This window comes from Miniopterus natalensis, chromosome X (assembly GCF_054644295.1).
Source record: "Miniopterus natalensis isolate mMinNat1 chromosome X, mMinNat1.hap1, whole genome shotgun sequence".
NCBI lineage: Eukaryota > Metazoa > Chordata > Mammalia > Chiroptera > Miniopteridae > Miniopterus > Miniopterus natalensis.
In genome coordinates, this window is record NC_142103.1 from 16912229 (window position 1) to 16922561 (window position 10333).

Here is a 10333-nt window from a genome sequence, read left to right on the forward strand (position 1 = left end):
TTCTGGCCCCAGCAGTATGTGCTTTCAAAAAAGTAAATAAATGGTGCCAGATTATTTTCCAAAAAGGGTTCTAACAGTCTATACCCTTACCAACTATGAGAATGCCTGTTTTCCTACACCCTTACTAGTACCAGATATTATCAATCTTTTTCATTTTTGCCTATCTGTTGGGGGGAAATGGTACTTCATTGTGTTGATTTCCATTTCCTTTATCACTTGTAAAATTGAACATCATTTTATATGTATATTATTTATTTGTATATTATTTATGCCCTCTTCTGTAATTGCCTTCCATTTGTCCAATGTTCTTTTGAGTCATTTGTATTTTTCTTACCAATTTATAGTTGGGGAGTATGGAGAGTGACTGCTAATAGGTGCAAGTTCCTTTTTGGGGTCATGAAAATGTTCTAAAATTGGGTTACAGTGATAGTTCCACCAGTCTATAAATATACTAAAAAGCTTTGAATTTACAGTTTAAACTAGTGAACTTTATGGTATATAAATTATATCTCACTCTCCTGCAGTGACAACCTCCCGACAGCAACATGCCTCTTGCTAAAGATCTCCTTCATCCCTCTCCAGGAGAGGAATCGCAAGAAGCAGCACCTGTTGCAGAGCCCCAATGCCCACTCTATGATGTGAAATGCTCAGGATGCTATAAAATCACCACCATCTTTAGCCCTGCACAACGGTAGTTTTGTGTCTTGGTTGCTCCATTGTCCTTTATCAGCCTACAGGAGGAAATGCAAAGCTTTCAGAGAATGCTCCTCCAGAAGGAAGCAGCACTAAAAGCACTTCGAATCAAGGTTGAGTGGGGAACCATCTCAATAAACACATTTGGATAAAAAAAAAAATCTCAGTAAAGTCGTTAAAAATAAAAAAATATATTTGAGATATTTTGGGGAGGGGGAGAGAGTAACCAAAGAATTTATATGCATATATGCACAACCCAAGGACACGGACAATGGTGGGGAGAGGGACTGGGGAGGGGGCAGGGATGGGGTGGAACTGGTCATTGGGGAGAAAAAGGGACATCTGTAATATTTTAAACAAAAATAAAATTGCCCGGCAGGGCATGGCTCAGTGGTTGAGCGTCGACTTAGGATCCAGGCGATCAGGGTTCGATTCCTGGTCAGGGCACATGCCCGGGTTGGGGGCTAGCTGATCAATGACTCTCTCATCATTGATGTTTCTATCTCTACCTCTCCTTTCCTCTCTCTGAAATAAATAAAGATATTTAAAAATAAAATAAAATTAAATTTAATTAAAAAAAAAGTGAACTGAAAGAATAAAACAGCCAAGAGTCCCCCCAAAAAAAGTGAACTGAAAGAATAAAACAGCCAAGAGTTCCCCCCCAAAAATATATATTTGAAAAGATGATTTTATCTTATTTTTATTATTTTTTAAACATATGTTTATTGATTTCAGAGAGAGAAAAAGAGAGGGAGAGAGAGAGATAGAAACATCAATGAGGAGAGAGTCACTGATCAGCTGCCTCCTGCATGCCCCCCACTGGGGATCCAACCTGAAACCCGGGCATGTGCCCTGAACAGGAATAGAACCCGGATCGCCTGGATCCCACGTCGATGCTCAACCATTGAGCCACGCCAATAGGAATGTCTACACCTAGTGCCCAGATTTGGCTGCTAAATACTATTTTCCACTAAAGGGAGCCAGGACTCCTCAGAGAAATGGCTGATTGAAAGTACAGAGGAGCCTGGAACATCTTGTACCAGAAAGTGAGGAAGTGCTCAAAAAATGATGGGGACATAAGAGGACACAGCAGCAGGCTTGAGAGGGCCCCCAGTGGACAAATCTAGGACAACTTGAGCATCAAAATAAACAATAATAATAATGGATTATAACCTATTGATAAAATAGGAAACAAATATAAATTAAGAACAAAAATAAAAATAGGAAATAAACAGATATAAACAAACAAATGAATAAATTGAAAGTTTGATGACAAATAGAAGATTTACACAGTATCGGAGCACTTCCCCACAAAATATTGATTAATAAAGTGGAACATACCACTTTAGTCAAGTGATCAAAGTGAACATCATCAGTAGTGGAACACACTGAAATCATGCTCCACCTGACAGAATGCAGATTACAGCGCTGCTTCCCTCCAAAGATGTGTAACCTGAATCTAATAATGAGAAAACATCAGACAAACCCAAATCAAGGAACATTCTCCGAAATAACTGGTCCATAGGCTTCAAAAGTGTGAAGATCTTGAAAGTCATTGAAATACCAATGAAATATTCCAGACTGAAAGAGACGAAAGAGACATGCCACCTAAAAGCACCATACTGTTCTGAACTGGATCCTTTTGCTATAATAGGTTATTTGGGGACAACTGATGAAACTTGAATGGGACCTGAAAATTAGATACTAGTAATACATTTATGTTACTTTCTTGATTTTAATGATTTTGTCATAGTTAGATAGAAAAAAATCCTTGTTTAAAAAAAACACAAAACACTAAATTATTCAGAGATAATGGGCATCAGGTGAGTATCAAATGGTCCAGAAAGAAAAACGCAGGACATTCTGTATCGTAATTCCAAGTTTTCTATGAAGTTTGTGATTGCTTCAAAATAAAATAATAATAATTTAAAAATGAAAAGAGCCCTGGTTGGTGTGGCTCAGTTGCTTGGGCATTGTTCTGTGCAATGAAAGTTTGCTTGTTCTATTCCCGATCAGGGCACATGCCCCGGTTTTGGGCTCAGTCTCCAGTAGGGGGCATGCAGGAGGCACCTGATCTATGTTCTGCTCTCACATCAATGTTTATCTCTTCTCCCTTTCTCTCCCTCTAAAAGTCAATAAATGATTCTTAAAAAAAAAGAATGTCATAGTCATGAAAGGCAAGTGCAGTCTGAAGAAGTTTCAGGTTAATGGAGGCTATATAGAAATAACAAATGCAATGTCTTATCCTGAATTACATCTTGGAAACCACCCTCATTCTATTTGCTACAAAGAATATTATTTGTACAATTGAAGAACTATGAATATGGCTTGTAGGTTAGATAATAGTATTTTATCAATATTGATTTCCTGATACTATTTTATTTTTAAAAAAATTATTTGATTTTAGAAGAGAGAGAAGAAGGAAGAGAGAAGAAAAAACTGAAAAAACACGCAGAGGATCATAGTTATGAAGAATAAAGTAACAAGAAATACATACCTATCAATTTAAATGTAAATGCTCCAATCAAAAGACATAGGGTAGCTGAATGGATAAGAAAACAAGACCCATATATATGCTTTCTATGAGAGACCCACCTTACAGAACAAAAAATACACACAGACTAAAAGTAAAGAGGTGGAAAAATACATTTTATCCAAATAGAAATGGAAAAAAAGCTGGGATGGCAATGCTTATATCAGACAAAATAGACTTTAAAACAAAGGCCATAACAAGAGAAGAAGGTAATTACATAATGCTAAAGGAATCAATCCATCAAGAAGATATAACCTTTGTAAACATTTATGCACCCAACATAGGAGCACTTAAATATATAAAGCAAATCTTGGTGGACATAAAGGGAGAGATTGACAATAATGTGGTCATAGTAGGGAATTTTAACACCCCATTGACATCAATGTATAGCTCTTCCAAACAGAAAATCAATAAGGAAACAGAGACTTTAAATGACACTAGATCAGATGGATTTAATTGATGTCTTCAGAGCATTTCATGCCAAAGCAGAAGAATATACATTCTTTTCAAGTGCACATGGAACATTTTCTAGGATAGACCACATGTTAGGACACAAAACAAGTCTCAATAAATTTAAAAAGATTGAAATCACATCAAGCATCTTCTCTAATCATAATGGTATAAAACTAGGAATCAATCAAAAGAAAAAAACTGAAAAACACACAAAGACATGGAAGTTAAATCAGATGTTACTAAACAATGAATGGTTTAACAAAGAGATCAAGGAAGAAATCAAAAGATATCTTGAAACAAATGAAAATGAGAACACAACAAACCAAAATTGATGGAAATTCAAAGCACTACAGGCCTACCACAGGAAACAAGAAAAATCTCAAATAGACAATTTAACTTTACACTTAAAGAAACTTTATAAAGAACAACAACCAAAGCCCATAGTGAGTACAAGAAAGGAAATAATAAAGACCAGAGCAGAAATAAATGAAATAAAGTCTAAAAAACTACAAAACATCAATGAAACCAAGAGTTGGTTCTTTAAAAAGATAAACAAGATTAACAAACCTTTATCCAGACTCATTAAGGAAAAAAAGAGGGAACCCAAATAAATAAAATCAGAAATGAAAGAGTAGAAGTAACAACTGAGTCCACAGAAATACAAAGGATTGTAAGAAAATATTGCAAACAACTATATGCCAACAAATTGGACAGTCTGGAAGAAATGGATAAATTCCTAGAAACATACAATCTTCCAAAACTAAATCAGGAAGAATCAGAAAACCTGAATAGACAGATTACAACTAATGAAGCTGAAGCAGTAATCAAACACTCCCAACAAACAAAACATTCAAAGAACTAACAGCTATCTTTCTGATACTATCTCAAAAAATTCAAGAGGAAGGAAGATTCCCAAACTCATTTTATGGGGCCAGTGTTATCCTAATTTCAAAACCAGATAAAGACATTACAAAGAAAGAAAATTTTAGGCCAATATCCCTGCTGGACATAGATGCAAAAATTCCCAGCAATATATTAAAAAGATTATACACCATGATCAAGTGGGATTTATTTCGGGATGTAAGATTGGTACAATATCAGCAAATCAATAAATGTGATACACCACATAAACAATGAAGGATAAAAAGCACATGATCATATCAATTGATGCAGAAAAAGCATTTGATAAAGTCCAGCGCACATTTATGAAAAAAAACTCAACATACCTCAACACAGTAAAGGCCATATATGACAAACCCACAACCAACATCATATTCAATAGTGAAAAACTGAAAACTTTACCTCTAATATCAAGAACTAGACAAGGATGTTCACTCTCACCACTCTTATTCAATATAGTTCCGGAAGTCCTATCCAGAGCAATCAGGTAAGAGAAAGAAATAAATGCATCCAAATTGGTAATAAAAAAGTAAAATTGTCACTTTTTGCAGATGATATGATTCTTTATAAAGAAAGTCCTTAAGACTCCACCAAAAGTCTATTAGAAACAATAAATAAAACAAAGCTACATGATACAAAATCAATGTACAAAAATCCACTGTATTCCTATATACTAACAATGAAATTTCGGGGGGAGGGGGAATAGAAAAAACAATTCCTTTTGCAATTGCAACAAAATCGATAAAATACCTAGGAATAATCCTAACAAAGAATGTGAAGGACTTATATACTGAAAACCACAAAGCATTATTAAAAGAGATTGGAAAAAGACACAATGAAATGGAAAGATATTACACATTCATGGATTGGACGAATCAACATAGTTAAAATGTCCATATTACCCAACGCAATATACAAATTTAATGCAATCTCCATCAAAATCCTAATAAAATTTTAAAAAGAAATAGAACAAATAATCATCAGATTTGTATGGAACCATAAAAGCAATCCTGAGAACAAAAAACGAGTCCGAAGTATCACACTCCCTGACTTCAAACTATACTGCAAAGTGACAATAACCAAAACATGGTATTGGCAGAAAAACAGACACACAGGCCAATGGAACAGATCTGAGAGCCTGGAAATAAACCCACATGTATATGGGCAAATAATTTTGACAAAGGAACAAAAACATACAATTGAGAAAAGAAACCTTCTTCAATAAATGGTGCTGGGAAAATTGGAAAGCCACATGCAAAAGAATGAAACTAGACTACAGTTTGTCTCCAGATACAAAAATTAATTCAAAATGGATCAAAGACCTAACTATAAGATCTGAAACAATAAATTACATAGAGGAATTCATAGGTACTAAACTTATAGACCTTGGTCTTAAAGAGGATTTTATGAATTTGACTCCAAAAGCAAGGGTAGTAAAGGCAAAAATGAATGAATGGGACTATATCAAACTAAATAGCTTCTGCACAGCAAAAGAAACCTCCAACAAAACAAAAAGACAACCAAAAGAATGGGCGAAAATATTTCCAAACAGCAACTCCGACAAGAGGTTAATATCCAAAATATATAAACAATTCATACAACTCAACATCAAACAAACAACCCAACTGAAAAAATGGGCAGAGGATCTAAACAGGCACTTCTCCCAAGAATACATACAAATGGCCAACAGATATATGAAAAATTATTCAATTTCACTAGCTGTTAGGGAAATGCAAACCAAAACTACAATGAAACACCACCTCACACTTGTTAGAATGGCTATTATTAACAAGACAAATAATAACAAGTGTTGGAGAGGTTGTGGAGAAAAAGAACCCTCATTCACTGCTGGTGGGCATGTAAACTGGTACAGCTACTGTGGAAACAGCATGGCAGGTCCTCAAAAAATTAAGAATATGACCCAGCAATCCCTCTTTTGGGTATCTACCGAAAAATTTGAAAACATGTATTCTCAAAGATACATGCACCCCTATATTCATTGCAGCATTATTCACAGTGGCCAAAACATGGAAACAACTGAAGTGTCCTTCCATAAATGATTGGATAAAGAAGATATGGTACATATACACAATGGGTTACTACTCAGCCACAAGAAAAGGTGAAATACTGCCATTTGTGACAACTGGATGAATCTTGAAAATATCATGCTAGCAGAAATAAGTCAGACAGAAAAAGTTATGAACCATATGATTTCACTCATATGTGGGATATAAAAGTGAAAGCAACAAATGAACAAACAAGAAAAACAAAACCTCATAGGCACAGACAACAGTGTAGTGATTATCAGAGAGAAAGCGGGGTGGGATGAGGTAAAACAGGGTAAAGGGGAAATAAATGGTGACGGAAGGAGACTTGACTTGGGGTGGCGAACATATAATACACTATACAGATGATGTATTATAGAATTATAAACCTGAAACTTATATAATCTTATTAACCAATGTCACCCCTACAAATTTAATTTTTAAAATTTGTAATCTAAACTTTTAGAATTAAAAAATATTGCCCATATTATCTAAAAAAAGACCAGCCTTTTAATCTTTTGCTATATGGCCATCCAGTCTGGTATATGCGTTATTTTCTAGCCTAGTTGAGATTATACTGTACATATAACTTTTCATTCTGCTTTTCTTCCTCTCCACACAATGACATTTTCCTTTTAAAACATCTCTTCTCAACTCCTTTTAGAAATAGCCCCAGATTTATTTTAGAGAAAAAGCAGAGTAATAAAATCCTTGGAAAAGAAAACCATGGAAAAAAAGATTAGAAGAGGAAAGTATGGGTCTGCAATTGCTAAGAAATGGCTTCCATTTACTTATTCATGACTCTGAAAATGTAGAGTCTATTTTTACCTTCTTTCTGTATCTGTGTTATATTTTGCCTTATTCATATTTGGACACTTTTGTTGGGGTCAGTGTGCCTAAGTGACTGTGCTTGGGGAGCACAGCATGACATTTTGGAAAATTTTCCAAGAATTCAATTTTAGGAAAACCCAAAGTAAATTATTGCTGGTTTAAGCTACTAAAAAATGATATAATAATGGTTAGTAGAGTATAAGAGTGTTAGATCAAAAGTATAGATGCTATTTAGCTCAATTCTCCTTAATTTTACAGATGGAGAGACTGAACCCCAGAGAATTAAAATAAATCATTATAGACCACACAGGTTCTGATAACAGAGTCTGGACTAAATGTAGGTTTCCTGATTCTGAGGCCACTACTTTATAAAACTTCTGAAATCCTTTGCATCAATTAATTAATCCTTGTAAGAGCTGAGTGAAGTAGTTTAGTGTTATTTATTCTGACTTTAGAGCCATTTACGGAAAAAGTTATTAGATGCCTGTAAGCCAAAATTATTCTATTGCAATTAAACATGTTTTTTTTTTTCCTATTTTAATTTAAAGTATTACAGATGTCCTCCTTTTCCCCCCACTGATCTCCTCCTCACTCCCTCCCCCTCCCTAGGCCTTCACCACACTATACCCATTAAATATGTTTTTAATCATTCCAAAGAGAACAGACTATTAAGTGGGCTTATCATTTTAAGAATTAGCTTTTAGTTTCTTGGCGACCAGTTTAAAGATCACCACTTCTCACCTGGAAACTTAAATTCCTTTTACACTAGGCATAAAACCTGTATTTGCTTAGTGAAGTTAAGCAAATACAGAGTCATTACATTAGCTGCCTCTTAGTGCTCCTCCAGCCAGTGAATTCATGGGAGTCGGGAATGTGTCACTGCTGGACTTGCATAAAGTGTTAGAATGCATCCATTTTCTTGTTTGTTTTCCTTTCAAATGACTTCCTTAGGCTGCAGTTTCTTATCTACCATTTTGCTATATGGAATAAGCATGAATGCACATTATATTTCCTTATATAATTTATTGTGGTAATTATTGTCTGAATATAATCAAATAGTTTGCCAAAGCAGACTTTAATTAAGGTGTGTCTAGAAGATTCTTTAATCATTAAAGCAAATGAGTTGGAATTTTTAGTTCAACATTTGAATTTAAGTGGTTGAATTATAGACTGAGGGAATTGGTAAGTTTGGAGTTCAGGGCTTCTCCTCTTTCCTTTCTTGGATTTTCTTCCTTCTAGTATTCACTGCTATTGTGTTGTCTGCTTTGGCATTCCAAGAGAGCTTGTTATTTCCAAAAAGTACCTATAGGACCCAAATTATTTCCTGCCACCATGAAAATGCCTAGGCCCCCAGTGCCCTGATCTCAGCCAGCAAGAACAGAGGGATTATAGACGAGCATCTCATTTGATTTTATTGATAAGGAAACTGAGGCTAGAGCGGCATGGTCACTTGCCCAAGGTTAATGGCAAAACAGGAATTCGAGTATCCTGAAGAATGGTTTACCTACATGAGTCTCAGCTTCCTCCCCTGGAAAATAGAAATCAAGATATGTACTCAGGTTACTATGAGGATCAAATATGACAAAATAAGTGAAAACACTTTGAAAACTGCAATTTGGGTCCAGGTGTCTTAATTTTTTTCCGATTAATCTATGCTGCTTTCCTTATGCCAAGCTTTAATAACTAGTAAACGTTAGCATGTGGCTCTTCCAAGTGATATTTTTTAAAATTTATTTTTTGTGCCCTGCCGGATGTGGCTCAGTGGTTGAGCGTCGACCTAGGATCCAGGCGATCGGGGTTCGGTTCCCAGTCAGGGCACATGCCCAGGTTGTGGGCTAGATGGCCGATCAATGACTCTCATCATTGATGTTTCTATCTCTCTCTCCTTCTCCTTTCTTCTCTCTCAAATCAATAAAGATATATATTTTTAAAATTTATTTTTCAATTATAGTTGACATGGAAAATTATATTCCTTTCAGGTGTGCAACATAGTGATTAGACATTTATATAACTTACAAAGTGATCATCTTGATAACTCTAGTACCCATCTAACACCATACATAGTTATTACAATATTATTGACTATGTTCCCTGGGCTGTACTTTACATCCTTATGACTATTTTTGAAACTGGCAATTTGTACTTCTTAATCCCTCCATCTTTTTCACTCACCTCTCAGCCCCTCTCCCATCTGGCAACCATCAATTGTTCTCAGTATTTAAGAGTTTGTTTCTGTTTTGCTTGTTTGTTTATTTTATTTTTTTAGATTCCACATATAAGTGAAATCATATAGTATTTGTCTTTTTCTGTCTGACTTATTTCATTTAGCGTAATATCCTCTAGGTCCACCTATGTTGTCACAAATGGCAAGATTTTATTTTTTTTTTATGGCTGAGTAATATTCCATTGTATGCATGTACCAAATCATTTTTATCTAATTGTCTATTAATTGGTACTTGGGTTGCTTCCATATTTTGGCTATTGTAAATAATGCTGCAATGAACATAGGGGTGCATATATCGTTTTGGATTTCTTAAGATAAATATCCAGAGGTGAATTTCTGGGTCATATGGTAGTTCTTTTTAAAATTTTATTTATTTATTTATTTTTAAGAACCTCAGTACTGTTATCCTTAGCTGCTGCACCAATTTACAATACCATGAACAGTGCATGAGGGTTTCCTTCTCTCCACATCCTCATCAACATTTGTTGTTTTAGCAATGATAGCCATTCTGACAAGTGTAAGGTGATATCTCATTGTGGTTTAAAAAATTTTTAATTGAATTTATTGGGATGACATTGGTTAAAAAAATTGTATAGGTTCAAATGTACAATTTTATAATACATTATCTGTATATTGTATGGTGTGTTCACCTTG

At 34.9% G+C, this 10333-nt stretch overlaps 1 pseudogene; it reads left to right on the forward strand.

Annotated features, from left to right (window-relative positions):
* Positions 1-545: 545 nt before the first annotated feature.
* LOC107529331 (small ribosomal subunit protein eS27 pseudogene) lies at positions 546-789 on the forward strand (annotated as a pseudogene).
* The last annotated feature ends 9544 nt before the right edge of the window (positions 790-10333 follow it).